The sequence below is a fragment of the Lithobates pipiens genome, unplaced genomic scaffold (genome assembly GCF_037356315.1).
Source record: "Lithobates pipiens isolate NorthernLeopardFrog02 unplaced genomic scaffold, aLitPip1_a1.2 Scaffold_1, whole genome shotgun sequence".
Taxonomy (NCBI): domain Eukaryota; kingdom Metazoa; phylum Chordata; class Amphibia; order Anura; family Ranidae; genus Lithobates; species Lithobates pipiens.
Window position 1 is genome coordinate 62,080,964 of NW_027507685.1, and position 27,214 is coordinate 62,108,177.

Below are 27,214 nucleotides of genomic sequence, written 5' to 3' on the forward strand. Positions count from 1 at the left end.
TACATGAGTATATATGCAAAATGGGACAACCGGAAGAGATGTAGCAGGACTTACTTTTCTGACTAAAGTTGCACTTTAAATGACAGATTTAACAGCATGGTCTAGCAGATTTTCCTCAAGAATTTGATCTTTATGTAGGATGTGCAAAGTTTTTGGATTTTTTTTCATGTTTTTTTGTCGGTGACATGGTAGCATGAAAACACAGCGGGAGTGGTGATTGTAGTTCAAGCTAAATGTGTAAACAGATTGTCAGAAGTGGGATTTGAACCCACGCCTCCATTTGGAGACCAGAACACCCACACAATGTGAAGAAACAGCTCTTGAGTCTGGCGCCTTAGACCACTCGGCCATCCTGACAAGATATATTGAGGTGCTATGGCTTCCTCTGGAAATATCATCTACTCGTGGTACTCTATTGATCTATTACCATTGTCAAGGAGCTGTATGAACACTCTGAACCTAGGCCCTTTTGCAAATGCACTTCTTAAAGCATGACCTTGCACCAAGTCATACATTTCAGATCCTTTCTACCAAATCTCCTTGAGCAAAAAAAGTAGAAGATGTCCCAGGTGATCTTCGAGTGTTTGGTTGATCCGGGCGCCACAAACCAGAATCATGTCCTTGTGGCAGACCGCGTGGCCTAATGGATAAGGCGTCTGACTTCGGATCAGAAGATTGAGGGTTCGAGTCCCTTCGTGGTCGTTTTCTATGCTGCTTTCCAGTTCCTTCCTGTGACCTTCACTCGTAAATTCTTGCTTTAGCCATAACAACGTGCTTCTTGCTGGAGGCTTCCAATTTGCTGAAGCCCAGAGCCTCCAAACAGAAGTAAATCATAAAGTGGAAGTAAACCAATTGATTTAAGGGTTTCAAAACACAGTTACATGCCTGGAATCCCGGGATTGATAACTGTCCCATTTGCTTGTGTTCTCAACCAAACTATCAAATCATCAAATGGCTGGTGTCATAACTTAAATATGCCTAAAATGGGAGAGCAACTGAGTATGTGCAGAGCAGGTTGAAACAGCGTATTACTGGATTTCAAAGTGTATAGAAGCATATTTTTTAATGTTTTACATGAGTATATATGCAAAATGGGACAACCGGAAGAGATGTAGCAGGACTTACTTTTCTGACTAAAGTTGCACTTTAAATGACAGATTTAACAGCATGGTCTAGCAGATTTTCCTCAAGAATTTGATCTTTATGTAGGATGTGCAAAGTTTTTGGATTTTTTTTCATGTTTTTTTGTCGGTGACATGGTAGCATGAAAACACAGCGGGAGTGGTGATTGTAGTTCAAGCTAAATGTGTAAACAGATTGTCAGAAGTGGGATTTGAACCCACGCCTACATTTGGAGACCAGAACACCCACACAATGTGAAGAAACAGCTCTTGAGTCTGGCGCCTTAGACCACTCGGCCATCCTGACAAGATATATTGAGGTGCTATGGCTTCCTCTGGAAATATCATCTACTCGTGGTACTCTATTGATCTATTACCATTGTCAAGGAGCTGTATGAACACTCTGAACCTAGGCCCTTTTGCAAATGCACTTCTTAAAGCATGACCTTGCACCAAGTCATACATTTCAGATCCTTTCTACCAAATCTCCTTGAGCAAAAAAAGTAGAAGATGTCCCAGGTGATCTTCGAGTGTTTGGTTGATCCGGGCGCCACAAACCAGAATCATGTCCTTGTGGCAGACCGTGTGGCCTAATGGATAAGGCGTCTGACTTCGGATCAGAAGATTGAGGGTTCGAGTCCCTTCGTGGTCGTTTTCTATGCTGCTTTCCAGTTCCTTCCTGTGACCTTCACTCGTAAATTCTTGCTTTAGCCATAACAACGTGCTTCTTGCTGGAGGCTTCCAATTTGCTGAAGCCCAGAGCCTCCAAACAGAAGTAAATCATAAAGTGGAAGTAAACCAATTGATTTAAGGGTTTCAAAACACAGTTACATGCCTGGAATCCCGGGATTGATAACTGTCCCATTTGCTTGTGTTCTCAACCAAACTATCAAATCATCAAATGGCTGGTGTCATAACTTAAATATGCCTAAAATGGGAGAGCAACTGAGTATGTGCAGAGCAGCTTGAAACAGCGTATTACTGGATTTCAAAGTGTATAGAAGCATATTTTTTAATGTTTTACATGAGTATATATGCAAAATGGGACAACCGGAAGAGATGTAGCAGGACTTACTTTTCTGACTAAAGTTGCACTTTAAATGACAGATTTAACAGCATGGTCTAGCAGATTTTCCTCAAGAATTTGATCTTTATGTAGGATGTGCAAAGTTTTTGGATTTTTTTTCATGTTTTTTTGTCGGTGACATGGTAGCATGAAAACACAGCGGGAGTGGTGATTGTAGTTCAAGCTAAATGTGTAAACAGATTGTCAGAAGTGGGATTTGAACCCACGCCTCTATTTGGAGACCAGAACACCCACACAATGTGAAGAAACAGCTCTTGAGTCTGGCGCCTTAGACCACTCGGCCATCCTGACAAGATATATTGAGGTGCTATGGCTTCCTCTGGAAATATCATCTACTCGTGGTACTCTATTGATCTATTACCATTGTCAAGGAGCTGTATGAACACTCTGAACCTAGGCCCTTTTGCAAATGCACTTCTTAAAGCATGACCTTGCACCAAGTCATACATTTCAGATCCTTTCTACCAAATCTCCTTGAGCAAAAAAAGTAGAAGATGTCCCAGGTGATCTTCGACTGTTTGGTTGATCCGGGCGCCACAAACCAGAATCATGTCCTTGTGGCAGACCGCGTGGCCTAATGGATAAGGCGTCTGACTTCGGATCAGAAGATTGAGGGTTCGAGTCCCTTCGTGGTCGTTTTCTATGCTGCTTTCCAGTTCCTTCCTGTGACCTTCACTTGTAAATTCTTGCTTTAGCCATAACAACGTGTTTCTTGCTGGAGGCTTCCAATTTGCTGAAGCCCAGAGCCTCCAAACAGAAGTAAATCATAAAGTGGAAGTAAACCAATTGATTTAAGGGTTTCAAAACACAGTTACATGCCTTGAATCCCGGGATTGATAACTGTCCCATTTGCTTGTGTTCTCAACCAAACTATCAAATCATCAAATGGCTGGTGTCATAACTTAAATATGCCTAAAATGGGAGAGCAACTGAGTATGTGCAGAGCAGGTTGAAACAGCGTATTACTGGATTTCAAAGTGTATAGAAGCATATTTTTTAATGTTTTACATGAGTATATATGCAAAATGGGACAACCGGAAGAGATGTAGCAGGACTTACTTTTCTGACTAAAGTTGCACTTTAAATGACAGATTTAACAGCATGGTCTAGCAGATTTTCCTCAAGAATTTGATCTTTATGTAGGATGTGCAAAGTTTTTGGATTTTTTTTCATGTTTTTTTGTCGGTGACATGGTAGCATGAAAACACAGCGGGAGTGGTGATTGTAGTTCAAGCTAAATGTGTAAACAGATTGTCAGAAGTGGGATTTGAACCCACGCCTCCATTTGGAGACCAGAACACCCACACAATGTGAAGAAACAGCTCTTGAGTCTGGCGCCTTAGACCACTCGGCCATCCTGACAAGATATATTGAGGTGCTATGGCTTCCTCTGGAAATATCATCTACTCGTGGTACTCTATTGATCTATTACCATTGTCAAGGAGCTGTATGAACACTCTGAACCTAGGCCCTTTTGCAAATGCACTTCTTAAAGCATGACCTTGCACCAAGTCATACATTTCAGATCCTTTCTACCAAATCTCCTTGAGCAAAAAAAGTAGAAGATGTCCCAGGTGATCTTCGAGTGTTTGGTTGATCCGGGCGCCACAAACCAGAATCATGTCATTGTGGCAGACCGCGTGGCCTAATGGATAAGGCGTCTGACTTCGGATCAGAAGATTGAGGGTTCGAGTCCCTTCGTGGTCGTTTTCTATGCTGCTTTCCAGTTCCTTCCTGTGACCTTCACTCGTAAATTCTTGCTTTAGCCATAACAACGTGCTTCTTGCTGGAGGCTTCCAATTTGCTGAAGCCCAGAGCCTCCAAACAGAAGTAAATCATAAAGTGGAAGTAAACCAATTGATTTAAGGGTTTCAAAACACAGTTACATGCCTGGAATCCCGGGATTGATAACTGTCCCATTTGCTTGTGTTCTCAACCAAACTATCAAATCATCAAATGGCTGGTGTCATAACTTAAATATGCCTAAAATGGGAGAGCAACTGAGTATGTGCAGAGCAGGTTGAAACAGCGTATTACTGGATTTCAAAGTGTATAGAACCATATTTTTAAATGTTTTACATGAGTATATATGCAAAATGGGACAACCGGAAGAGATGTAGCAGGACTTACTTTTCTGACTAAAGTTGCACTTTAAATGACAGATTTAACAGCATGGTCTAGCAGATTTTCCTCAAGAATTTGATCTTTATGTAGGATGTGCAAAGTTTTTGGATTTTTTTTCATGTTTTTTTGTCGGTGACATGGTAGCATGAAAACACAGCGGGAGTGGTGATTGTAGTTCAAGCTAAATGTGTAAACAGATTGTCAGAAGTGGGATTTGAACCCACGCCTCCATTTGGAGACCAGAACACCCACACAATGTGAAGAAACAGCTCTTGAGTCTGGCGCCTTAGACCACTCGGCCATCCTGACAAGATATATTGAGGTGCTATGGCTTCCTCTGGAAATATCATCTACTCGTGGTACTCTATTGATCTATTACCATTGTCAAGGAGCTGTATGAACACTCTGAACCTAGGCCCTTTTGCAAATGCACTTCTTAAAGCATGACCTTGCACCAAGTCATACATTTCAGATCCTTTCTACCAAATCTCCTTGAGCAAAAAAAGTAGAAGATGTCCCAGGTGATCTTCGAGTGTTTGGTTGATCCGGGCGCCACAAACCAGAATCATGTCCTTGTGGCAGACCGCGTGGCCTAATGGATAAGGCGTCTGACTTCGGATCAGAAGATTGAGGCTTCGAGTCCCTTCGTGGTCGTTTTCTATGCTGCTTTCCAGTTCCTTCCTGTGACCTTCACTCGTAAATTCTTGCTTTAGCCATAACAACGTGCTTCTTGCTGGAGGCTTCCAATTTGCTGAAGCCCAGAGCCTCCAAACAGAAGTAAATCATAAAGTGGAAGTAAACCAATTGATTTAAGGGTTTCAAAACACAGTTACATGCCTGGAATCCCGGGATTGATAACTGTCCCATTTGCTTGTGTTCTCAACCAAACTATCAAATCATCAAATGGCTGGTGTCATAACTTAAATATGCCTAAAATGGGAGAGCAACTGAGTAAGTGCAGAGCAGGTTGAAACAGCGTATTACTGGATTTCAAAGTGTATAGAACCATATTTTTAAATGTTTTACATGAGTATATATGCAAAATGGGACAACCGGAAGAGATGTAGCAGGACTTACTTTTCTGACTAAAGTTGCACTTTAAATGACAGATTTAACAGCATGGTCTAGCAGATTTTCCTCAAGAATTTGATCTTTATGTAGGATGTGCAAAGTTTTTGGATTTTTTTTCATGTTTTTTTGTCGGTGACATGGTAGCATGAAAACACAGCGGGAGTGGTGATTGTAGTTCAAGCTAAATGTGTAAACAGATTGTCAGAAGTGGGATTTGAACCCACGCCTTCATTTGGAGACCAGAACACCCACACAATGTGAAGAAACAGCTCTTGAGTCTGGCGCCTTAGACCACTCGGCCATCCTGACAAGATATATTGAGGTGCTATGGCTTCCTCTGGAAATATAATCTACTCGTGGTACTCTATTGATCTATTACCATTGTCAAGGAGCTGTATGAACACTCTGAACCTAGGCCCTTTTGCAAATGCACTTCTTAAAGCATGACCTTGCACCAAGTCATACATTTCAGATCCTTTCTACCAAATCTCCTTGAGCAAAAAATGTAGAAGATGTCCCAGGTGATCTTCGAGTGTTTGGTTGATCCGGGCGCCACAAACCAGAATCAGGTCCTTGTGGCAGACCGCGTGGCCTAATGGATAAGGCGTCTGACTTCGGATCAGAAGATTGAGGGTTCGAGTCCCTTCGTGGTCGTTTTCTATGCTGCTTTCAAGTTCCTTCCTGTGACCTTCACTCGTAAATTCTTGCTTTAGACATAACAACGTGCTTCTTGCTGGAGGCTTCCAATTTGCTGAAGCCCAGAGCCTCCAAACAGAAGTAAATCATAAAGTGGAAGTAAACCAATTGATTTAAGGGTTTCAAAACACAGTTACATGCCTTGAATCCCAGGATTGATAACTGTCCCATTTGCTTGTGTTCTCAACCAAACTATCAAATCATCAAATGGCTGGTGTCATAACTTAAATATGCCTAAAATGGGAGAGCAACTGAGTATGTGCAGAGCAGGTTGAAACAGCGTATTACTGGATTTCAAAGTGTATAGAAGCATATTTTTTAATGTTTTACATGAGTATATATGCAAAATGGGACAACCGGAAGAGATGTAGCAGGACTTACTTTTCTGACTAAAGTTGCACTTTAAATGACAGATTTAACAGCATGGTCTAGCAGATTTTCCTCAAGAATTTGATCTTTATGTAGGATGTGCAAAGTTTTTGGATTTTTTTTCATGTTTTTTTGTCGGTGACATGGTAGCATGAAAACACAGCGGGAGTGGTGATTGTAGTTCAAGCTAAATGTGTAAACAGATTGTCAGAAGTGGGATTTGAACCCACGCCTCCATTTGGAGACCAGAACACCCACACAATGTGAAGAAACAGCTCTTGAGTCTGGCGCCTTAGACCACTCGGCCATCCTGACAAGATATATTGAGGTGCTATGGCTTCCTCTGGAAATATCATCTACTCGTGGTACTCTATTGATCTATTACCATTGTCAAGGAGCTGTATGAACACTCTGAACCTAGGCCCTTTTGCAAATGCACTTCTTAAAGCATGACCTTGCACCAAGTCATACATTTCAGATCCTTTCTACCAAATCTCCTTGAGCAAAAAAAGTAGAAGATGTCCCAGGTGATCTTCGAGTGTTTGGTTGATCCGGGCGCCACAAACCAGAATCATGTCCTTGTGGCAGACCGCGTGGCCTAATGGATAAGGCGTCTGACTTCTGATCAGAAGATTGAGGGTTCGAGTCCCTTCGTGGTCGTTTTCTATGCTGCTTTCCAGTTCCTTCCTGTGACCTTCACTCGTAAATTCTTGCTTTAGCCATAACAACGTGCTTCTTGCTGGAGGCTTCCAATTTGCTGAAGCCCAGAGCCTCCAAACAGAAGTAAATCATAAAGTGGAAGTAAACCAATTGATTTAAGGGTTTCAAAACACAGTTACATGCCTTGAATCCCAGGATTGATAACTGTCCCATTTGCTTGTGTTCTCAACCAAACTATCAAATCATCAAATGGCTGGTGTCATAACTTAAATATGCCTAAAATGGGAGACCAACTGAGTATGTGCAGAGCAGGTTGAAACAGCGTATTACTGGATTTCAAAGTGTATAGAAGCATATTTTTTAATGTTTTACATGAGTATATATGCAAAATGGGACAACCGGAAGAGATGTAGCAGGACTTACTTTTCTGACTAAAGTTGCACTTTAAATGACAGATTTAACAGCATGGTCTAGCAGATTTTCCTCAAGAATTTGATCTTTATGTAGGATGTGCAAAGTTTTTGGATTTTTTTTCATGTTTTTTTGTCGGTGACATGGTAGCATGAAAACACAGCGGGAGTGGTGATTGTAGTTCAAGCTAAATGTGTAAACAGATTGTCAGAAGTGGGATTTGAACCCATGCCTCTATTTGGAGACCAGAACACCCACACAATGTGAAGAAACAGCTCTTGAGTCTGGCGCCTTAGACCACTCGGCCATCCTGACAAGATATATTGAGGTGCTATGGCTTCCTCTGGAAATATCATCTACTCGTGGTACTCTATTGATCTATTACCATTGTCAAGGAGCTGTATGAACACTCTGAACCTAGGCCCTTTTGCAAATGCACTTCTTAAAGCATGACCTTGCACCAAGTCATACATTTCAGATCCTTTCTACCAAATCTCCTTGAGCAAAAAAAGTAGAAGATGTCCCAGGTGATCTTCGACTGTTTGGTTGATCCGGGCGCCACAAACCAGAATCATGTCCTTGTGGCAGACCGTGTGGCCTAATGGATAAGGCGTCTGACTTCGGATCAGAAGATTGAGGGTTCGAGTCCCTTCGTGGTCGTTTTCTATGCTGCTTTCCAGTTCCTTCCTGTGACCTTCACTCGTAAATTCTTGCTTTAGCCATAACAACGTGCTTCTTGCTGGAGGCTTCCAATTTGCTGAAGCCCAGAGCCTCCAAACAGAAGTAAATCATAAAGTGGAAGTAAACCAATTGATTTAAGGGTTTCAAAACACAGTTACATGCCTTGAATCCCGGGATTGATAACTGTCCCATTTGCTTGTGTTCTCAACCAAACTATCAAATCATCAAATGGCTGGTGTCATAACTTAAATATGCCTAAAATGGGAGAGCAACTGAGTATGTGCAGAGCAGGTTGAAACAGCGTATTACTGGATTTCAAAGTGTATAGAAGCATATTTTTTAATGTTTTACATGAGTATATATGCAAAATGGGACAACCGGAAGAGATGTAGCAGGACTTACTTTTCTGACTAAAGTTGCACTTTAAATGACAGATTTAACAGCATGGTCTAGCAGATTTTCCTCAAGAATTTGATCTTTATGTAGGATGTGCAAAGTTTTTGGATTTTTTTTCATGTTTTTTTGTCGGTGACATGGTAGCATGAAAACACAGCGGGAGTGGTGATTGTAGTTCAAGCTAAATGTGTAAACAGATTGTCAGAAGTGGGATTTGAACCCATGCCTCCATTTGGAGACCAGAACACCCACACAATGTGAAGAAACAGCTCTTGAGTCTGGCGCCTTAGACCACTCGGCCATCCTGACAAGATATATTGAGGTGCTATGGCTTCCTCTGGAAATATCATCTACTCGTGGTACTCTATTGATCTATTACCATTGTCAAGGAGCTGTATGAACACTCTGAACCTAGGCCCTTTTGCAAATGCACTTCTTAAAGCATGACCTTGCACCAAGTCATACATTTCAGATCCTTTCTACCAAATCTCCTTGAGCAAAAAAAGTAGAAGATGTCCCAGGTGATCTTCGACTGTTTGGTTGATCCGGGCGCCACAAACCAGAATCATGTCCTTGTGGCAGACCGCGTGGCCTAATGGATAAGGCGTCTGACTTCGGATCAGAAGATTGAGGGTTCGAGTCCCTTCGTGGTCGTTTTCTATGCTGCTTTCCAGTTCCTTCCTGTGACCTTCACTCGTAAATTCTTGCTTTAGCCATAACAACGTGCTTCTTGCTGGAGGCTTCCAATTTGCTGAAGCCCAGAGCCTCCAAACAGAAGTAAATCATAAAGTGGAAGTAAACCAATTGATTTAAGGGTTTCAAAACACAGTTACATGCCTTGAATCCCGGGATTGATAACTGTCCCATTTGCTTGTGTTCTCAACCAAACTATCAAATCATCAAATGGCTGGTGTCATAACTTAAATATGCCTAAAATGGGAGAGCAACTGAGTATGTGCAGAGCAGGTTGAAACAGCGTATTACTGGATTTCAAAGTGTATAGAAGCATATTTTTTAATGTTTTACATGAGTATATATGCAAAATGGGACAACCGGAAGAGATGTAGCAGGACTTACTTTTCTGACTAAAGTTGCACTTTAAATGACAGATTTAACAGCATGGTCTAGCAGATTTTCCTCAAGAATTTGATCTTTATGTAGGATGTGCAAAGTTTTTGGATTTTTTTTCATGTTTTTTTGTCGGTGACATGGTAGCATGAAAACACAGCGGGAGTGGTGATTGTAGTTCAAGCTAAATGTGTAAACAGATTGTCAGAAGTGGGATTTGAACCCACGCCTCCATTTGGAGACCAGAACACCCACACAATGTGAAGAAACAGCTCTTGAGTCTGGCGCCTTAGACCACTCGGCCATCCTGACAAGATATATTGAGGTGCTATGGCTTCCTCTGGAAATATCATCTACTCGTGGTACTCTATTGATCTATTACCATTGTCAAGGAGCTGTATGAACACTCTGAACCTAGGCCCTTTTGCAAATGCACTTCTTAAAGCATGACCTTGCACCAAGTCATACATTTCAGATCCTTTCTACCAAATCTCCTTGAGCAAAAAAAGTAGAAGATGTCCCAGGTGATCTTCGAGTGTTTGGTTGATCCGGGCGCCACAAACCAGAATCATGTCATTGTGGCAGACCGCGTGGCCTAATGGATAAGGCGTCTGACTTCGGATCAGAAGATTGAGGGTTCGAGTCCCTTCGTGGTCGTTTTCTATGCTGCTTTCCAGTTCCTTCCTGTGACCTTCACTCGTAAATTCTTGCTTTAGCCATAACAACGTGCTTCTTGCTGGAGGCTTCCAATTTGCTGAAGCCCAGAGCCTCCAAACAGAAGTAAATCATAAAGTGGAAGTAAACCAATTGATTTAAGGGTTTCAAAACACAGTTACATGCCTGGAATCCCGGGATTGATAACTGTCCCATTTGCTTGTGTTCTCAACCAAACTATCAAATCATCAAATGGCTGGTGTCATAACTTAAATATGCCTAAAATGGGAGAGCAACTGAGTATGTGCAGAGCAGGTTGAAACAGCGTATTACTGGATTTCAAAGTGTATAGAAGCATATTTTTTAATGTTTTACATGAGTATATATGCAAAATGGGACAACCGGAAGAGATGTAGCAGGACTTACTTTTCTGACTAAAGTTGCACTTTAAATGACAGATTTAACAGCATGGTCTAGCAGATTTTCCTCAAGAATTTGATCTTTATGTAGGATGTGCAAAGTTTTTGGATTTTTTTTCATGTTTTTTTGTCGGTGACATGGTAGCATGAAAACACAGCGGGAGTGGTGATTGTAGTTCAAGCTAAATGTGTAAACAGATTGTCAGAAGTGGGATTTGAACCCACGCCTCCATTTGGAGACCAGAACACCCACACAATGTGAAGAAACAGCTCTTGAGTCTGGCGCCTTAGACCACTCGGCCATCCTGACAAGATATATTGAGGTGCTATGGCTTCCTCTGGAAATATCATCTACTCGTGGTACTCTATTGATCTATTACCATTGTCAAGGAGCTGTATGAACACTCTGAACCTAGGCCCTTTTGCAAATGCACTTCTTAAAGCATGACCTTGCACCAAGTCATACATTTCAGATCCTTTCTACCAAATCTCCTTGAGCAAAAAAAGTAGAAGATGTCCCAGGTGATCTTCGAGTGTTTGGTTGATCCGGGCGCCACAAACCAGAATCATGTCCTTGTGGCAGACCGCGTGGCCTAATGGATAAGGTGTCTGACTTCGGATCAGAAGATTGAGGGTTCGAGTCCCTTCGTGGTCGTTTTCTATGCTGCTTTCCAGTTCCTTCCTGTGACCTTCACTCGTAAATTCTTGCTTTAGCCATAACAACGTGCTTCTTGCTGGAGGCTTCCAATTTGCTGAAGCCCAGAGCCTCCAAACAGAAGTAAATCATAAAGTGGAAGTAAACCAATTGATTTAAGGGTTTCAAAACACAGTTACATGCCTTGAATCCCGGGATTGATAACTGTCCCATTTGCTTGTGTTCTCAACCAAACTATCAAATCATCAAATGGCTGGTGTCATAACTTAAATATGCCTAAAATGGGAGAGCAACTGAGTATGTGCAGAGCAGGTTGAAACAGCGTATTACTGGATTTCAAAGTGTATAGAAGCATATTTTTTAATGTTTTACATGAGTATATATGCAAAATGGGACAACCGGAAGAGATGTAGCAGGACTTACTTTTCTGACTAAAGTTGCACTTTAAATGACAGATTTAACAGCATGGTCTAGCAGATTTTCCTCAAGAATTTGATCTTTATGTAGGATGTGCAAAGTTTTTGGATTTTTTTTCATGTTTTTTTGTCGGTGACATGGTAGCATGAAAACACAGCGGGAGTGGTGATTGTAGTTCAAGCTAAATGTGTAAACAGATTGTCAGAAGTGGGATTTGAACCCACGCCTCCATTTGGAGACCAGAACACCCACACAATGTGAAGAAACAGCTCTTGAGTCTGGCGCCTTAGACCACTCGGCCATCCTGACAAGATATATTGAGGTGCTATGGCTTCCTCTGGAAATATCATCTACTCGTGGTACTCTATTGATCTATTACCATTGTCAAGGAGCTGTATGAACACTCTGAACCTAGGCCCTTTTGCAAATGCACTTCTTAAAGCATGACCTTGCACCAAGTCATACATTTCAGATCCTTTCTACCAAATCTCCTTGAGCAAAAAAAGTAGAAGATGTCCCAGGTGATCTTCGAGTGTTTGGTTGATCCGGGCGCCACAAACCAGAATCATGTCCTTGTGGCAGACCGCGTGGCCTAATGGATAAGGCGTCTGACTTCGGATCAGAAGATTGAGGGTTCGAGTCCCTTCGTGGTCGTTTTCTATGCTGCTTTCCAGTTCCTTCCTGTGACCTTCACTCGTAAATTCTTGCTTTAGCCATAACAACGTGCTTCTTGCTGGAGGCTTCCAATTTGCTGAAGCCCAGAGCCTCCAAACAGAAGTAAATCATAAAGTGGAAGTAAACCAATTGATTTAAGGGTTTCAAAACACAGTTACATGCCTGGAATCCCGGGATTGATAACTGTCCCATTTGCTTGTGTTCTCAACCAAACTATCAAATCATCAAATGGCTGGTGTCATAACTTAAATATGCCTAAAATGGGAGAGCAACTGAGTATGTGCAGAGCAGCTTGAAACAGCGTATTACTGGATTTCAAAGTGTATAGAAGCATATTTTTTAATGTTTTACATGAGTATATATGCAAAATGGGACAACCGGAAGAGATGTAGCAGGACTTACTTTTCTGACTAAAGTTGCACTTTAAATGACAGATTTAACAGCATGGTCTAGCAGATTTTCCTCAAGAATTTGATCTTTATGTAGGATGTGCAAAGTTTTTGGATTTTTTTTCATGTTTTTTTGTCGGTGACATGGTAGCATGAAAACACAGCGGGAGTGGTGATTGTAGTTCAAGCTAAATGTGTAAACAGATTGTCAGAAGTGGGATTTGAACCCACGCCTCCATTTGGAGACCAGAACACCCACACAATGTGAAGAAACAGCTCTTGAGTCTGGCGCCTTAGACCACTCGGCCATCCTGACAAGATATATTGAGGTGCTATGGCTTCCTCTGGAAATATCATCTACTCGTGGTACTCTATTGATCTATTACCATTGTCAAGGAGCTGTATGAACACTCTGAACCTAGGCCCTTTTGCAAATGCACTTCTTAAAGCATGACCTTGCACCAAGTCATACATTTCAGATCCTTTCTACCAAATCTCCTTGAGCAAAAAAAGTAGAAGATGTCCCAGGTGATCTTCGACTGTTTGGTTGATCCGGGCGCCACAAACCAGAATCATGTGCTTGTGGCAGACCGCGTGGCCTAATGGATAAGGCGTCTGACTTCGGATCAGAAGATTGAGGGTTCGAGTCCCTTCGTGGTCGTTTTCTATGCTGCTTTCCAGTTCCTTCCTGTGACCTTCACTCGTAAATTCTTGCTTTAGCCATAACAACGTGCTTCTTGCTGGAGGCTTCCAATTTGCTGAAGCCCAGAGCCTCCAAACAGAAGTAAATCATAAAGTGGAAGTAAACCAATTGATTTAAGGGTTTCAAAACACAGTTACATGCCTGGAATCCCGGGATTGATAACTGTCCCATTTGCTTGTGTTCTCAACCAAACTATCAAATCATCAAATGGCTGGTGTCATAACTTAAATATGCCTAAAATGGGAGAGCAACTGAGTATGTGCAGAGCAGGTTGAAACAGCGTATTACTGGATTTCAAAGTGTATAGAACCATATTTTTAAATGTTTTACATGAGTATATATGCAAAATGGGACAACCGGAACAGATGTAGCAGGACTTACTTTTCTGACTAAAGTTGCACTTTAAATGACAGATTTAACAGCATGGTCTAGCAGATTTTCCTCAAGAATTTGATCTTTATGTAGGATGTGCAAAGTTTTTGGATTTTTTTTCATGTTTTTTTGTCGGTGACATGGTAGCATGAAAACACAGCGGGAGTGGTGATTGTAGTTCAAGCTAAATGTGTAAACAGATTGTCAGAAGTGGGATTTGAACCCACGCCTCCATTTGGAGACCAGAACACCCACACAATGTGAAGAAACAGCTCTTGAGTCTGGCGCCTTAGACCACTCGGCCATCCTGACAAGATATATTGAGGTGCTATGGCTTCCTCTGGAAATATCATCTACTCGTGGTACTCTATTGATCTATTACCATTGTCAAGGAGCTGTATGAACACTCTGAACCTAGGCTCTTTTGCAAATGCACTTCTTAAAGCATGACCTTGCACCAAGTCATACATTTCAGATCCTTTCTACCAAATCTCCTTGAGCAAAAAAAGTAGAAGATGTCCCAGGTGATCTTCGAGTGTTTGGTTGATCCGGGCGCCACAAACCAGAATCATGTCCTTGTGGCAGACCGCGTGGCCTAATGGATAAGGTCTCTGACTTCGGATCAGAAGATTGAGGGTTCGAGTCCCTTCGTGGTCGTTTTCTATGCTGCTTTCCAGTTCCTTCCTGTGACCTTCACTCGTAAATTCTTGCTTTAGCCATAACAACGTGCTTCTTGCTGGAGGCTTCCAATTTGCTGAAGCCCAGAGCCTCCAAACAGAAGTAAATCATAAAGTGGAAGTAAACCAATTGATTTAAGGGTTTCAAAACACAGTTACATGCCTTGAATCCCGGGATTGATAACTGTCCCATTTGCTTGTGTTCTCAACCAAACTATCAAATCATCAAATGGCTGGTGTCATAACTTAAATATGCCTAAAATGGGAGAGCAACTGAGTATGTGCAGAGCAGGTTGAAACAGCGTATTACTGGATTTCAAAGTGTATAGAAGCATATTTTTTAATGTTTTACATGAGTATATATGCAAAATGGGACAACCGGAAGAGATGTAGCAGGACTTACTTTTCTGACTAAAGTTGCACTTTAAATGACAGATTTAACAGCATGGTCTAGCAGATTTTCCTCAAGAATTTGATCTTTATGTAGGATGTGCAAAGTTTTTGGATTTTTTTTCATGTTTTTTTGTCGGTGACATGGTAGCATGAAAACACAGCGGGAGTGGTGATTGTAGTTCAAGCTAAATGTGTAAACAGATTGTCAGAAGTGGGATTTGAACCCACGCCTACATTTGGAGACCAGAACACCCACACAATGTGAAGAAACAGCTCTTGAGTCTGGCGCCTTAGACCACTCGGCCATCCTGACAAGATATATTGAGGTGCTATGGCTTCCTCTGGAAATATCATCTACTCGTGGTACTCTATTGATCTATTACCATTGTCAAGGAGCTGTATGAACACTCTGAACCTAGGCCCTTTTGCAAATGCACTTCTTAAAGCATGACCTTGCACCAAGTCATACATTTCAGATCCTTTCTACCAAATCTCCTTGAGCAAAAAAAGTAGAAGATGTCCCAGGTGATCTTCGAGTGTTTGGTTGATCCGGGCGCCACAAACCAGAATCATGTCCTTGTGGCAGACCGCGTGGCCTAATGGATAAGGCGTCTGACTTCGGATCAGAAGATTGAGGGTTCGAGTCCCTTCGTGGTCGTTTTCTATGCTGCTTTCCAGTTCCTTCCTGTGACCTTCACTCGTAAATTCTTGCTTTAGCCATAACAACGTGCTTCTTGCTGGAGGCTTCCAATTTGCTGAAGCCCAGAGCCTCCAAACAGAAGTAAATCATAAAGTGGAAGTAAACCAATTGATTTAAGGGTTTCAAAACACAGTTACATGCCTGGAATCCCGGGATTGATAACTGTCCCATTTGCTTGTGTTCTCAACCAAACTATCAAATCATCAAATGGCTGGTGTCATAACTTAAATATGCCTAAAATGGGAGAGCAACTGAGTATGTGCAGAGCAGCTTGAAACAGCGTATTACTGGATTTCAAAGTGTATAGAAGCATATTTTTTAATGTTTTACATGAGTATATATGCAAAATGGGACAACCGGAAGAGATGTAGCAGGACTTACTTTTCTGACTAAAGTTGCACTTTAAATGACAGATTTAACAGCATGGTCTAGCAGATTTTCCTCAAGAATTTGATCTTTATGTAGGATGTGCAAAGTTTTTGGATTTTTTTTCATGTTTTTTTGTCGGTGACATGGTAGCATGAAAACACAGCGGGAGTGGTGATTGTAGTTCAAGCTAAATGTGTAAACAGATTGTCAGAAGTGGGATTTGAACCCACGCCTCCATTTGGAGACCAGAACACCCACACAATGTGAAGAAACAGCTCTTGAGTCTGGCGCCTTAGACCACTCGGCCATCCTGACAAGATATATTGAGGTGCTATGGATTCCTCTGGAAATATCATCTACTCGTGGTACTCTATTGATCTATTACCATTGTCAAGGAGCTGTATGAACACTCTGAACCTAGGCCCTTTTGCAAATGCACTTCTTAAAGCATGACCTTGCACCAAGTCATACATTTCAGATCCTTTCTACCAAATCTCCTTGAGCAAAAAAAGTAGAAGATGTCCCAGGTGATCTTCGAGTGTTTGGTTGATCCGGGCGCCACAAACCAGAATCATGTCCTTGTGGCAGACCGCGTGGCCTAATGGATAAGGCGTCTGACTTCGGATCAGAAGATTGAGGCTTCGAGTCCCTTCGTGGTCGTTTTCTATGCTGCTTTCCAGTGCCTTCCTGTGACCTTCACTCGTAAATTCTTGCTTTAGCCATAACAACGTGCTTCTTGCTGGAGGCTTCCAATTTGCTGAAGCCCAGAGCCTCCAAACAGAAGTAAATCATAAAGTGGAAGTAAACCAATTGATTTAAGGGTTTCAAAACACAGTTACATGCCTGGAATCCCGGGATTGATAACTGTCCCATTTGCTTGTGTTCTCAACCAAACTATCAAATCATCAAATGGCTGGTGTCATAACTTAAATATGCCTAAAATGGGAGAGCAACTGAGTATGTGCAGAGCAGGTTGAAACAGCGTATTACTGGATTTCAAAGTGTATAGAACCATATTTTTTAATGTTTTACATGAGTATATATGCAAAATGGGACAACCGGAAGAGATGTAGCAGGACTTACTTTTCTGACTAAAGTTGCACTTTAAATGACAGATTTAACAGCATGGTCTAGCAGATTTTCCTCAAGAATTTGATCTTTATGTAGGATGTGCAAAGTTTTTGGATTTTTTTTCATGTTTTTTTGTCGGTGACATGGTAGCATGAAAACACAGCGGGAGTGGTGATTGTAGTTCAAGCTAAATGTGTAAACAGATTGTCAGAAGTGGGATTTGAACCCACGCCTCCATTTGGAGACCAGAACACCCACACAATGTGAAGAAACAGCTCTTGAGTCTGGCGCCTTAGACCACTCGGCCATCCTGACAAGATATATTGAGGTGCTATGGCTTCCTCTGGAAATATCATCTACTCGTGGTACTCTATTGATCTATTACCATTGTCAAGGAGCTGTATGAACACTCTGAACCTAGGCCCTTTTGCAAATGCACTTCTTAAAGCATGACCTTGCACCAAGTCATACATTTCAGATCCTTTCTACCAAATCTCCTTGAGCAAAAAAAGTAGAAGATGTCCCAGGTGATCTTCGAGTGTTTGGTTGATCCGGGCGCCACAAACCAGAATCATGTCCTTGTGGCAGACCGCGTGGCCTAATGGATAAGGCGTCTGACTTCGGATCAGAAGATTGAGGCTTCGAGTCCCTTCGTGGTCGTTTTCTATGCTGCTTTCCAGTTCCTTCCTGTGACCTTCACTCGTAAATTCTTGCTTTAGCCATAACAACGTGCTTCTTGCTGGAGGCTTCCAATTTGCTGAAGCCCAGAGCCTCCAAACAGAAGTAAATCATAAAGTGGAAGTAAACCAATTGATTTAAGGGTTTCAAAACACAGTTACATGCCTGGAATCCCGGGATTGATAACTGTCCCATTTGCTTGTGTTCTCAACCAAACTATCAAATCATCAAATGGCTGGTGTCATAACTTAAATATGCCTAAAATGGGAGAGCAACTGAGTATGTGCAGAGCAGGTTGAAACAGCGTATTACTGGATTTCAAAGTGTATAGAAGCATATTTTTTAATGTTTTACATGAGTATATATGCAAAATGGGACAACCGGAAGAGATGTAGCAGGACTTACTTTTCTGACTAAAGTTGCACTTTAAATGACAGATTTAACAGCATGGTCTAGCAGATTTTCCTCAAGAATTTGATCTTTATGTAGGATGTGCAAAGTTTTTGGATTTTTTTTCATGTTTTTTTGTCGGTGACATGGTAGCATGAAAACACAGCGGGAGTGGTGATTGTAGTTCAAGCTAAATGTGTAAACAGATTGTCAGAAGTGGGATTTGAACCCACGCCTCCATTTGGAGACCAGAACACCCACACAATGTGAAGAAACAGCTCTTGAGTCTGGCGCCTTAGACCACTCGGCCATCCTGACAAGATATATTGAGGTGCTATGGCTTCCTCTGGAAATATCATCTACTCGTGGTACTCTATTGATCTATTACCATTGTCAAGGAGCTGTATGAACACTCTGAACCTAGGCCCTTTTGCAAATGCACTTCTTAAAGCATGACCTTGCACCAAGTCATACATTTCAGATCCTTTCTACCAAATCTCCTTGAGCAAAAAAAGTAGAAGATGTCCCAGGTGATCTTCGAGTGTTTGGTTGATCCGGGCGCCACAAACCAGAATCATGTCCTTGTGGCAGACCGCGTGGCCTAATGGATAAGGCGTCTGACTTCGGATCAGAAGATTGAGGGTTCGAGTCCCTTCGTGGTCGTTTTCTATGCTGCTTTCCAGTTCCTTCCTGTGACCTTCACTCGTAAATTCTTGCTTTAGCCATAACAACGTGCTTCTTGCTGGAGGCTTCCAATTTGCTGAAGCCCAGAGCCTCCAAACAGAAGTAAATCATAAAGTGGAAGTAAACCAATTGATTTAAGGGTTTCAAAACACAGTTACATGCCTGGAATCCCGGGATTGATAACTGTCCCATTTGCTTGTGTTCTCAACCAAACTATCAAATCATCAAATGGCTGGTGTCATAACTTAAATATGCCTAAAATGGGAGAGCAACTGAGTATGTGCAGAGCAGGTTGAAACAGCGTATTACTGGATTTCAAAGTGTATAGAACCATATTTTTAAATGTTTTACATGAGTATATATGCAAAATGGGACAACCGGAAGAGATGTAGCAGGACTTACTTTTCTGACTAAAGTGTCACTTTAAATGACAGATTTAACAGCATGGTCTAGCAGATTTTCCTCAAGAATTTGATCTTTATGTAGGATGTGCAAAGTTTTTGGATTTTTTTTCATGTTTTTTTTGTCGGTGACATGGTAGCATGAAAACACAGCGGGAGTGGTGATTGTAGTTCAAGCTAAATGTGTAAACAGATTGTCAGAAGTGGGATTTGAACCCACGCCTCCATTTGGAGACCAGAACACCCACACAATGTGAAGAAACAGCTCTTGAGTCTGGCGCCTTAGACCACTCGGCCATCCTGACAAGATATATTGAGGTGCTATGGCTTCCTCTGGAAATATCATCTACTCGTGGTACTCTATTGATCTATTACCATTGTCAAGGAGCTGTATGAACACTCTGAACCTAGGCCCTTTTGCAAATGCACTTCTTAAAGCATGACCTTGCACCAAGTCATACATTTCAGATCCTTTCTACCAAATCTCCTTGAGCAAAAAATGTAGAAGATGTCCCAGGTGATCTTCGAGTGTTTGGTTGATCCGGGCGCCACAAACCAGAATCATGTCCTTGTGGCAGACCGCGTGGCCTAATGGATAAGGCGTCTGACTTCGGATCAGAAGATTGAGGGTTCGAGTCCCTTCGTGGTCGTTTTCTATGCTGCTTTCCAGTTCCTTCCTGTGACCTTCACTCGTAAATTCTTGCTTTAGCCATAACAACGTGCTTCTTGCTGGAGGCTTCCAATTTGCTGAAGCCCAGAGCCTCCAAACAGAAGTAAATCATAAAGTGGAAGTAAACCAATTGATTTAAGGGTTTCAAAACACAGTTACATGCCTTGAATCCCGGGATTGATAACTGTCCCATTTGCTTGTGTTCTCAACCAAACTATCAAATCATCAAATGGCTGGTGTCATAACTTAAATATGCCTAAAATGGGAGAGCAACTGAGTATGTGCAGAGCAGGTTGAAACAGCGTATTACTGGATTTCAAAGTGTATAGAAGCATATTTTTTAATGTTTTACATGAGTATATATGCAAAATGGGACAACCGGAAGAGATGTAGCAGGACTTACTTTTCTGACTAAAGTTGCACTTTAAATGACAGATTTAACAGCATGATCTAGCAGATTTTCCTCAAGAATTTGATCTTTATGTAGGATGTGCAAAGTTTTTGGATTTTTTTTCATGTTTTTTTGTCGGTGACATGGTAGCATGAAAACACAGCGGGAGTGGTGATTGTAGTTCAAGCTAAATGTGTAAACAGATTGTCAGAAGTGGGATTTGAACCCACGCCTCCATTTGGAGACCAGAACACCCACACAATGTGAAGAAACAGCTCTTGAGTCTGGCGCCTTAGACCACTCGGCCATCCTGACAAGACATATTGAGGTGCTATGGCTTCCTCTGGAAATATCATCTACTCGTGGTACTCTATTGATCTATTACCATTGTCAAGGAGCTGTATGAACACTCTGAACCTAGGCCCTTTTGCAAATGCACTTCTTAAAGCATGACCTTGCACCAAGTCATACATTTCAGATCCTTTCTACCAAATCTCCTTGAGCAAAAAATGTAGAAGATGTCCCAGGTGATCTTCGAGTGTTTGGTTGATCCGGGCGCCACAAACCAGAATCATGTCCTTGTGGCAGACCGCGTGGCCTAATGGATAAGGCGTCTGACTTCAGATCAGAAGATTGAGGGTTCGAGTCCCTTCGTGGTCGTTTTCTATGCTGCTTTCCAGTTCCTTCCTGTGACCTTCACTCGTAAATTCTTGCTTTAGCCATAACAACGTGCTTCTTGCTGGAGGCTTCCAATTTGCTGAAGCCCAGAGCCTCCAAACAGAAGTAAATCATAAAGTGGAAGTAAACCAATTGATTTAAGGGTTTCAAAACACAGTTACATGCCTTGAATCCCGGGATTGATAACTGTCCCATTTGCTTGTGTTCTCAACCAAACTATCAAATCATCAAATGGCTGGTGTCATAACTTAAATATGCCTAAAATGGGAGAGCAACTGAGTATGTGCAGAGCAGGTTGAAACAGCGTATTACTGGATTTCAAAGTGTATAGAAGCATATTTTTTAATGTTTTACATGAGTATATATGCAAAATGGGACAACTGGAAGAGATGTAGCAGGACTTACTTTTCTGACTAAAGTTGCACTTTAAATGACAGATTTAACAGCATGGTCTAGCAGATTTTCCTCAAGAATTTGATCTTTATGTAGGATGTGCAAAGTTTTTGGATTTTTTTTCATGTTTTTTTGTCGGTGACATGGTAGCATGAAAACACAGCGGGAGTGGTGATTGTAGTTCAAGCTAAATGTGTAAACAGATTGTCAGAAGTGGGATTTGAACCCACGCCTCCATTTGGAGACCAGAACACCCACACAATGTGAAGAAACAGCTCTTGAGTCTGGCGCCTTAGACCACTCGGCCATCCTGACAAGATATATTGAGGTGCTATGGCTTCCTCTGGAAATATCATCTACTCGTGGTACTCTATTGATCTATTACCATTGTCAAGGAGCTGTATGAACACTCTGAACCTAGGCCCTTTTGCAAATGCACTTCTTAAAGCATGACCTTGCACCAAGTCATACATTTCAGATCCTTTCTACCAAATCTCCTTGAGCAAAAAAAGTAGAAGATGTCCCAGGTGATCTTCGAGTGTTTGGTTGATCCGGGCGCCACAAACCAGAATCATGTCCTTGTGGCAGACCGCGTGGCCTAATGGATAAGGCGTCTGACTTCGGATCAGAAGATTGAGGGTTCGAGTCCCTTCGTGGTCGTTTTCTATGCTGCTTTCCAGTTCCTTCCTGTGACCTTCACTCGTAAATTCTTGCTTTAGCCATAACAACGTGCTTCTTGCTGGAGGCTTCCAATTTGCTGAAGCCCAGAGCCTCCAAACAGAAGTAAATCATAAAGTGGAAGTAAACCAATTGATTTAAGGGTTTCAAAACACAGTTACATGCCTGGAATCCCGGGATTGATAACTGTCCCATTTGCTTGTGTTCTCAACCAAACTATCAAATCATCAAATGGCTGGTGTCATAACTTAAATATGCCTAAAATGGGAGAGCAACTGAGTATGTGCAGAGCAGGTTGAAACAGCGTATTACTGGATTTCAAAGTGTATAGAACCATATTTTTAAATGTTTTACATGAGTATATATGCAAAATGGGACAACCGGAAGAGATGTAGCAGGACTTACTTTTCTGACTAAAGTGTCACTTTAAATGACAGATTTAACAGCATGGTCTAGCAGATTTTCCTCAAGAATTTGATCTTTATGTAGGATGTGCAAAGTTTTTGGATTTTTTTTCATGTTTTTTTTGTCGGTGACATGGTAGCATGAAAACACAGCGGGAGTGGTGATTGTAGTTCAAGCTAAATGTGTAAACAGATTGTCAGAAGTGGGATTTGAACCCACACCTCCATTTGGAGACCAGAACACCCACACAATGTGAAGAAACAGCTCTTGAGTCTGGCGCCTTAGACCACTCGGCCATCCTGACAAGATATATTGAGGTGCTATGGCTTCCTCTGGAAATATCATCTACTCGTGGTACTCTATTGATCTATTACCATTGTCAAGGAGCTGTATGAACACTCTGAACCTAGGCCCTTTTGCAAATGCACTTCTTAAAGCATGACCTTGCACCAAGTCATACATTTCAGATCCTTTCTACCAAATCTCCTTGAGCAAAAAATGTAGAAGATGTCCCAGGTGATCTTCGAGTGTTTGGTTGATCCGGGCGCCACAAACCAGAATCATGTCCTTGTGGCAGACCGCGTGGCCTAATGGATAAGGCGTCTGACTTCGGATCAGAAGATTGAGGGTTCGAGTCCCTTCGTGGTCGTTTTCTATGCTGCTTTCCAGTTCCTTCCTGTGACCTTCACTCGTAAATTCTTGCTTTAGCCATAACAACGTGCTTCTTGCTGGAGGCTTCCAATTTGCTGAAGCCCAGAGCCTCCAAACAGAAGTAAATCATAAAGTGGAAGTAAACCAATTGATTTAAGGGTTTCAAAACACAGTTACATGCCTTGAATCCCGGGATTGATAACTGTCCCATTTGCTTGTGTTCTCAACCAAACTATCAAATCATCAAATGGCTGGTGTCATAACTTAAATATGCCTAAAATGGGAGAGCAACTGAGTATGTGCAGAGCAGGTTGAAACAGCGTATTACTGGATTTCAAAGTGTATAGAAGCATATTTTTTAATGTTTTACATGAGTATATATGCAAAATGGGACAACCGGAAGAGATGTAGCAGGACTTACTTTTCTGACTAAAGTTGCACTTTAAATGACAGATTTAACAGCATGGTCTAGCAGATTTTCCTCAAGAATTTGATCTTTATGTAGGATGTGCAAAGTTTTTGGATTTTTTTTCATGTTTTTTTGTCGGTGACATGGTAGCATGAAAACACAGCGGGAGTGGTGATTGTAGTTCAAGCTAAATGTGTAAACAGATTGTCAGAAGTGGGATTTGAACCCACGCCTCCATTTGGAGACCAGAACACCCACACAATGTGAAGAAACAGCTCTTGAGTCTGGCGCCTTAGACCACTCGGCCATCCTGACAAGACATATTGAGGTGCTATGGCTTCCTCTGGAAATATCATCTACTCGTGGTACTCTATTGATCTATTACCATTGTCAAGGAGCTGTATGAACACTCTGAACCTAGGCCCTTTTGCAAATGCACTTCTTAAAGCATGACCTTGCACCAAGTCATACATTTCAGATCCTTTCTACCAAATCTCCTTGAGCAAAAAATGTAGAAGATGTCCCAGGTGATCTTCGAGTGTTTGGTTGATCCGGGCGCCACAAACCAGAATCATGTCCTTGTGGCAGACCGCGTGGCCTAATGGATAAGGCGTCTGACTTCGGATCAGAAGATTGAGGGTTCGAGTCCCTTCGTGGTCGTTTTCTATGCTGCTTTCCAGTTCCTTCCTGTGACCTTCACTCGTAAATTCTTGCTTTAGCCATAACAACGTGCTTCTTGCTGGAGGCTTCCAATTTGCTGAAGCCCAGAGCCTCCAAACAGAAGTAAATCATAAAGTGGAAGTAAACCAATTGATTTAAGGGTTTCAAAACACAGTTACATGCCTTGAATCCCGGGATTGATAACTGTCCCATTTGCTTGTGTTCTCAACCAAACTATCAAATCATCAAATGGCTGGTGTCATAACTTAAATATGCCTAAAATGGGAGAGCAACTGAGTATGTGCAGAGCAGGTTGAAACAGCGTATTACTGGATTTCAAAGTGTATAGAAGCATATTTTTTAATGTTTTACATGAGTATATATGCAAAATGGGACAACTGGAAGAGATGTAGCAGGACTTACTTTTCTGACTAAAGTTGCACTTTAAATGACAGATTTAACAGCATGGTCTAGCAGATTTTCCTCAAGAATTTGATCTTTATGTAGGATGTGCAAAGTTTTTGGATTTTTTTTCATGTTTTTTTGTCGGTGACATGGTAGCATGAAAACACAGCGGGAGTGGTGATTGTAGTTCAAGCTAAATGTGTAAACAGATTGTCAGAAGTGGGATTTGAACCCACGCCTCCATTTGGAGACCAGAACACCCACACAATGTGAAGAAACAGCTCTTGAGTCTGGCGCCTTAGACCACTCGGCCATCCTGACAAGATATATTGAGGTGCTATGGCTTCCTCTGGAAATATCATCTACTCGTGGTACTCTATTGATCTATTACCATTGTCAAGGAGCTGTATGAACACTCTGAACCTAGGCCCTTTTGCAAATGCACTTCTTAAAGCATGACCTTGCACCAAGTCATACATTTCAGATCCTTTCTACCAAATCTCCTTGAGCAAAAAATGTAGAAGATGTCCCAGGTGATCTTCGAGTGTTTGGTTGATCCGGGCGCCACAAACCAGAATCATGTCCTTGTGGCAGACCGCGTGGCCTAATGGATAAGGCGTCTGACTTCGGATCAGAAGATTGAGGGTTCGAGTCCCTTCGTGGTCGTTTTCTATGCTGCTTTCCAGTTCCTTCCTGTGACCTTCACTCGTAAATTCTTGCTTTAGCCATAACAACGTGCTTCTTGCTGGAGGCTTCCAATTTGCTGAAGCCCAGAGCCTCCAAACAGAAGTAAATCATAAAGTGGAAGTAAACCAATTGATTTAAGGGTTTCAAAACACAGTTACATGCCTTGAATCCCGGGATTGATAACTGTCCCATTTGCTTGTGTTCTCAACCAAACTATCAAATCATCAAATGGCTGGTGTCATAACTTAAATATGCCTAAAATGGGAGAGCAACTGAGTATGTGCAGAGCAGGTTGAAACAGCGTATTACTGGATTTCAAAGTGTATAGAAGCATATTTTTTAATGTTTTACATGAGTATATATGCAAAATGGGACAACCGGAAGAGATGTAGCAGGACTTACTTTTCTGACTAAAGTTGCACTTTAAATGACAGATTTAACAGCATGGTCTAGCAGATTTTCCTCAAGAATTTGATCTTTATGTAGGATGTGCAAAGTTTTTGGATTTTTTTTCATGTTTTTTTGTCGGTGACATGGTAGCATGAAAACACAGCGGGAGTGGTGATTGTAGTTCAAGCTAAATGTGTAAACAGATTGTCAGAAGTGGGATTTGAACCCACGCCTCCATTTGGAGACCAGAACACCCACACAATGTGAAGAAACAGCTCTTGAGTCTGGCGCCTTAGACCACTCGGCCATCCTGACAAGATATATTGAGGTGCTATGGCTTCCTCTGGAAATATCATCTACTCGTGGTACTCTATTGATCTATTACCATTGTCAAGGAGCTGTATGAACACTCTGAACCTAGGCCCTTTTGCAAATGCACTTCTTAAAGCATGACCTTGCACCAAGTCATACATTTCAGATCCTTTCTACCAAATCTCCTTGAGCAAAAAATGTAGAAGATGTCCCAGGTGATCTTCGAGTGTTTGGTTGATCCGGGCGCCACAAACCAGAATCATGTCCTTGTGGCAGACCGCGTGGCCTAATGGATAAGGCGTCTGACTTCGGATCAGAAGATTGAGGGTTCGAGTCCCTTCGTGGTCGTTTTCTATGCTGCTTTCCAGTTCCTTCCTGTGACCTTCACTCGTAAATTCTTGCTTTAGCCATAACAACTTGCTTCTTGCTGGAGGCTTCCAATTTGCTGAAGCCCAGAGCCTCCAAACAGAAGTAAATCATAAAGTGGAAGTAAACCAATTGATTTAAGGGTTTCAAAACACAGTTACATGCCTTGAATCCCGGGATTGATAACTGTCCCATTTGCTTGTGTTCTCAACCAAACTATCAAATCATCAAATGGCTGGTGTCATAACTTAAATATGCCTAAAATGGGAGAGCAACTGAGTATGTGCAGAGCAGGTTGAAACAGCGTATTACTGGATTTCAAAGTGTATAGAAGCATATTTTTTAATGTTTTACATGAGTATATATGCAAAATGGGACAACCGGAAGAGATGTAGCAGGACTTACTTTTCTGACTAAAGTTGCACTTTAAATGACAGATTTAACAGCATGGTCTAGCAGATTTTCCTCAAGAATTTGATCTTTATGTAGGATGTGCAAAGTTTTTGGATTTTTTTTCATGTTTTTTTGTCGGTGACATGGTAGCATGAAAACACAGCGGGAGTGGTGATTGTAGTTCAAGCTAAATGTGTAAACAGATTGTCCGAAGTGGGATTTGAACCCACGCCTCCATTTGGAGACCAGAACACCCACACAATGTGAAGAAACAGCTCTTGAGTCTGGCGCCTTAGACCACTCGGCCATCCTGACAAGATATATTGAGGTGCTATGGCTTCCTCTGGAAATATCATCTACTCGTGGTACTCTATTGATCTATTACCATTGTCAAG

The 27,214-nt window shown here is 41.8% G+C and overlaps 35 non-coding genes across 35 annotated transcripts; 17 read left to right on the top strand and 18 right to left on the bottom strand.

Moving 5' to 3' along the window:
* Positions 1-247: 247 nt before the first annotated feature.
* TRNAL-CAA (transfer RNA leucine (anticodon CAA)) lies at positions 248-357 on the bottom strand. The gene is made up of 2 exons: positions 320-357; positions 248-293 (listed from the first exon to the last, which is right to left on the bottom strand). It is a non-coding gene; the product is annotated as a tRNA-Leu (tRNA).
* Positions 358-629: 272 nt separating this feature from the next.
* TRNAR-UCG (transfer RNA arginine (anticodon UCG)) lies at positions 630-702 on the top strand. Its single transcript has one exon. It is a non-coding gene; the product is annotated as a tRNA-Arg (tRNA).
* Positions 703-2,771: 2,069 nt separating this feature from the next.
* TRNAR-UCG (transfer RNA arginine (anticodon UCG)) lies at positions 2,772-2,844 on the top strand. The gene has a single exon. It is a non-coding gene; the product is annotated as a tRNA-Arg (tRNA).
* Positions 2,845-3,460: 616 nt separating this feature from the next.
* On the bottom strand, positions 3,461-3,570 carry TRNAL-CAA (transfer RNA leucine (anticodon CAA)). Its single transcript has 2 exons — positions 3,533-3,570; positions 3,461-3,506 (listed from the first exon to the last, which is right to left on the bottom strand). It is a non-coding gene; the product is annotated as a tRNA-Leu (tRNA).
* Positions 3,571-3,842: 272 nt separating this feature from the next.
* TRNAR-UCG (transfer RNA arginine (anticodon UCG)) lies at positions 3,843-3,915 on the top strand. The gene has a single exon. It is a non-coding gene; the product is annotated as a tRNA-Arg (tRNA).
* Positions 3,916-4,531: 616 nt separating this feature from the next.
* TRNAL-CAA (transfer RNA leucine (anticodon CAA)) lies at positions 4,532-4,641 on the bottom strand. Its single transcript has 2 exons — positions 4,604-4,641; positions 4,532-4,577 (listed from the first exon to the last, which is right to left on the bottom strand). It is a non-coding gene; the product is annotated as a tRNA-Leu (tRNA).
* A 1,343-nt stretch (positions 4,642-5,984) lies between these two features.
* Positions 5,985-6,057, top strand: TRNAR-UCG (transfer RNA arginine (anticodon UCG)). Its single transcript has one exon. It is a non-coding gene; the product is annotated as a tRNA-Arg (tRNA).
* A 616-nt stretch (positions 6,058-6,673) lies between these two features.
* On the bottom strand, positions 6,674-6,783 carry TRNAL-CAA (transfer RNA leucine (anticodon CAA)). The gene is made up of 2 exons: positions 6,746-6,783; positions 6,674-6,719 (listed from the first exon to the last, which is right to left on the bottom strand). It is a non-coding gene; the product is annotated as a tRNA-Leu (tRNA).
* Positions 6,784-7,055: 272 nt separating this feature from the next.
* Positions 7,056-7,128, top strand: TRNAR-UCU (transfer RNA arginine (anticodon UCU)). The gene has a single exon. It is a non-coding gene; the product is annotated as a tRNA-Arg (tRNA).
* A 2,069-nt stretch (positions 7,129-9,197) lies between these two features.
* TRNAR-UCG (transfer RNA arginine (anticodon UCG)) lies at positions 9,198-9,270 on the top strand. The gene has a single exon. It is a non-coding gene; the product is annotated as a tRNA-Arg (tRNA).
* Positions 9,271-9,886: 616 nt separating this feature from the next.
* TRNAL-CAA (transfer RNA leucine (anticodon CAA)) lies at positions 9,887-9,996 on the bottom strand. Its single transcript has 2 exons — positions 9,959-9,996; positions 9,887-9,932 (listed from the first exon to the last, which is right to left on the bottom strand). It is a non-coding gene; the product is annotated as a tRNA-Leu (tRNA).
* Positions 9,997-10,268: 272 nt separating this feature from the next.
* Positions 10,269-10,341, top strand: TRNAR-UCG (transfer RNA arginine (anticodon UCG)). Its single transcript has one exon. It is a non-coding gene; the product is annotated as a tRNA-Arg (tRNA).
* Positions 10,342-10,957: 616 nt separating this feature from the next.
* On the bottom strand, positions 10,958-11,067 carry TRNAL-CAA (transfer RNA leucine (anticodon CAA)). The gene is made up of 2 exons: positions 11,030-11,067; positions 10,958-11,003 (listed from the first exon to the last, which is right to left on the bottom strand). It is a non-coding gene; the product is annotated as a tRNA-Leu (tRNA).
* Positions 11,068-12,028: 961 nt separating this feature from the next.
* TRNAL-CAA (transfer RNA leucine (anticodon CAA)) lies at positions 12,029-12,138 on the bottom strand. The gene is made up of 2 exons: positions 12,101-12,138; positions 12,029-12,074 (listed from the first exon to the last, which is right to left on the bottom strand). It is a non-coding gene; the product is annotated as a tRNA-Leu (tRNA).
* A 272-nt stretch (positions 12,139-12,410) lies between these two features.
* TRNAR-UCG (transfer RNA arginine (anticodon UCG)) lies at positions 12,411-12,483 on the top strand. Its single transcript has one exon. It is a non-coding gene; the product is annotated as a tRNA-Arg (tRNA).
* A 616-nt stretch (positions 12,484-13,099) lies between these two features.
* TRNAL-CAA (transfer RNA leucine (anticodon CAA)) lies at positions 13,100-13,209 on the bottom strand. The gene is made up of 2 exons: positions 13,172-13,209; positions 13,100-13,145 (listed from the first exon to the last, which is right to left on the bottom strand). It is a non-coding gene; the product is annotated as a tRNA-Leu (tRNA).
* Positions 13,210-13,481: 272 nt separating this feature from the next.
* TRNAR-UCG (transfer RNA arginine (anticodon UCG)) lies at positions 13,482-13,554 on the top strand. Its single transcript has one exon. It is a non-coding gene; the product is annotated as a tRNA-Arg (tRNA).
* A 616-nt stretch (positions 13,555-14,170) lies between these two features.
* Positions 14,171-14,280, bottom strand: TRNAL-CAA (transfer RNA leucine (anticodon CAA)). The gene is made up of 2 exons: positions 14,243-14,280; positions 14,171-14,216 (listed from the first exon to the last, which is right to left on the bottom strand). It is a non-coding gene; the product is annotated as a tRNA-Leu (tRNA).
* Positions 14,281-15,623: 1,343 nt separating this feature from the next.
* TRNAR-UCG (transfer RNA arginine (anticodon UCG)) lies at positions 15,624-15,696 on the top strand. Its single transcript has one exon. It is a non-coding gene; the product is annotated as a tRNA-Arg (tRNA).
* Positions 15,697-16,312: 616 nt separating this feature from the next.
* TRNAL-CAA (transfer RNA leucine (anticodon CAA)) lies at positions 16,313-16,422 on the bottom strand. The gene is made up of 2 exons: positions 16,385-16,422; positions 16,313-16,358 (listed from the first exon to the last, which is right to left on the bottom strand). It is a non-coding gene; the product is annotated as a tRNA-Leu (tRNA).
* A 961-nt stretch (positions 16,423-17,383) lies between these two features.
* TRNAL-CAA (transfer RNA leucine (anticodon CAA)) lies at positions 17,384-17,493 on the bottom strand. The gene is made up of 2 exons: positions 17,456-17,493; positions 17,384-17,429 (listed from the first exon to the last, which is right to left on the bottom strand). It is a non-coding gene; the product is annotated as a tRNA-Leu (tRNA).
* Positions 17,494-18,454: 961 nt separating this feature from the next.
* TRNAL-CAA (transfer RNA leucine (anticodon CAA)) lies at positions 18,455-18,564 on the bottom strand. The gene is made up of 2 exons: positions 18,527-18,564; positions 18,455-18,500 (listed from the first exon to the last, which is right to left on the bottom strand). It is a non-coding gene; the product is annotated as a tRNA-Leu (tRNA).
* A 272-nt stretch (positions 18,565-18,836) lies between these two features.
* TRNAR-UCG (transfer RNA arginine (anticodon UCG)) lies at positions 18,837-18,909 on the top strand. Its single transcript has one exon. It is a non-coding gene; the product is annotated as a tRNA-Arg (tRNA).
* A 617-nt stretch (positions 18,910-19,526) lies between these two features.
* Positions 19,527-19,636, bottom strand: TRNAL-CAA (transfer RNA leucine (anticodon CAA)). Its single transcript has 2 exons — positions 19,599-19,636; positions 19,527-19,572 (listed from the first exon to the last, which is right to left on the bottom strand). It is a non-coding gene; the product is annotated as a tRNA-Leu (tRNA).
* Positions 19,637-19,908: 272 nt separating this feature from the next.
* Positions 19,909-19,981, top strand: TRNAR-UCG (transfer RNA arginine (anticodon UCG)). The gene has a single exon. It is a non-coding gene; the product is annotated as a tRNA-Arg (tRNA).
* A 616-nt stretch (positions 19,982-20,597) lies between these two features.
* On the bottom strand, positions 20,598-20,707 carry TRNAL-CAA (transfer RNA leucine (anticodon CAA)). Its single transcript has 2 exons — positions 20,670-20,707; positions 20,598-20,643 (listed from the first exon to the last, which is right to left on the bottom strand). It is a non-coding gene; the product is annotated as a tRNA-Leu (tRNA).
* Positions 20,708-21,668: 961 nt separating this feature from the next.
* On the bottom strand, positions 21,669-21,778 carry TRNAL-CAA (transfer RNA leucine (anticodon CAA)). Its single transcript has 2 exons — positions 21,741-21,778; positions 21,669-21,714 (listed from the first exon to the last, which is right to left on the bottom strand). It is a non-coding gene; the product is annotated as a tRNA-Leu (tRNA).
* A 272-nt stretch (positions 21,779-22,050) lies between these two features.
* Positions 22,051-22,123, top strand: TRNAR-UCG (transfer RNA arginine (anticodon UCG)). Its single transcript has one exon. It is a non-coding gene; the product is annotated as a tRNA-Arg (tRNA).
* Positions 22,124-23,122: 999 nt separating this feature from the next.
* On the top strand, positions 23,123-23,195 carry TRNAR-UCG (transfer RNA arginine (anticodon UCG)). Its single transcript has one exon. It is a non-coding gene; the product is annotated as a tRNA-Arg (tRNA).
* Positions 23,196-23,811: 616 nt separating this feature from the next.
* Positions 23,812-23,921, bottom strand: TRNAL-CAA (transfer RNA leucine (anticodon CAA)). Its single transcript has 2 exons — positions 23,884-23,921; positions 23,812-23,857 (listed from the first exon to the last, which is right to left on the bottom strand). It is a non-coding gene; the product is annotated as a tRNA-Leu (tRNA).
* A 272-nt stretch (positions 23,922-24,193) lies between these two features.
* Positions 24,194-24,266, top strand: TRNAR-UCG (transfer RNA arginine (anticodon UCG)). The gene has a single exon. It is a non-coding gene; the product is annotated as a tRNA-Arg (tRNA).
* A 616-nt stretch (positions 24,267-24,882) lies between these two features.
* Positions 24,883-24,992, bottom strand: TRNAL-CAA (transfer RNA leucine (anticodon CAA)). The gene is made up of 2 exons: positions 24,955-24,992; positions 24,883-24,928 (listed from the first exon to the last, which is right to left on the bottom strand). It is a non-coding gene; the product is annotated as a tRNA-Leu (tRNA).
* A 272-nt stretch (positions 24,993-25,264) lies between these two features.
* Positions 25,265-25,337, top strand: TRNAR-UCG (transfer RNA arginine (anticodon UCG)). Its single transcript has one exon. It is a non-coding gene; the product is annotated as a tRNA-Arg (tRNA).
* Positions 25,338-25,953: 616 nt separating this feature from the next.
* On the bottom strand, positions 25,954-26,063 carry TRNAL-CAA (transfer RNA leucine (anticodon CAA)). The gene is made up of 2 exons: positions 26,026-26,063; positions 25,954-25,999 (listed from the first exon to the last, which is right to left on the bottom strand). It is a non-coding gene; the product is annotated as a tRNA-Leu (tRNA).
* A 272-nt stretch (positions 26,064-26,335) lies between these two features.
* Positions 26,336-26,408, top strand: TRNAR-UCG (transfer RNA arginine (anticodon UCG)). Its single transcript has one exon. It is a non-coding gene; the product is annotated as a tRNA-Arg (tRNA).
* The last annotated feature ends 806 nt before the right edge of the window (positions 26,409-27,214 follow it).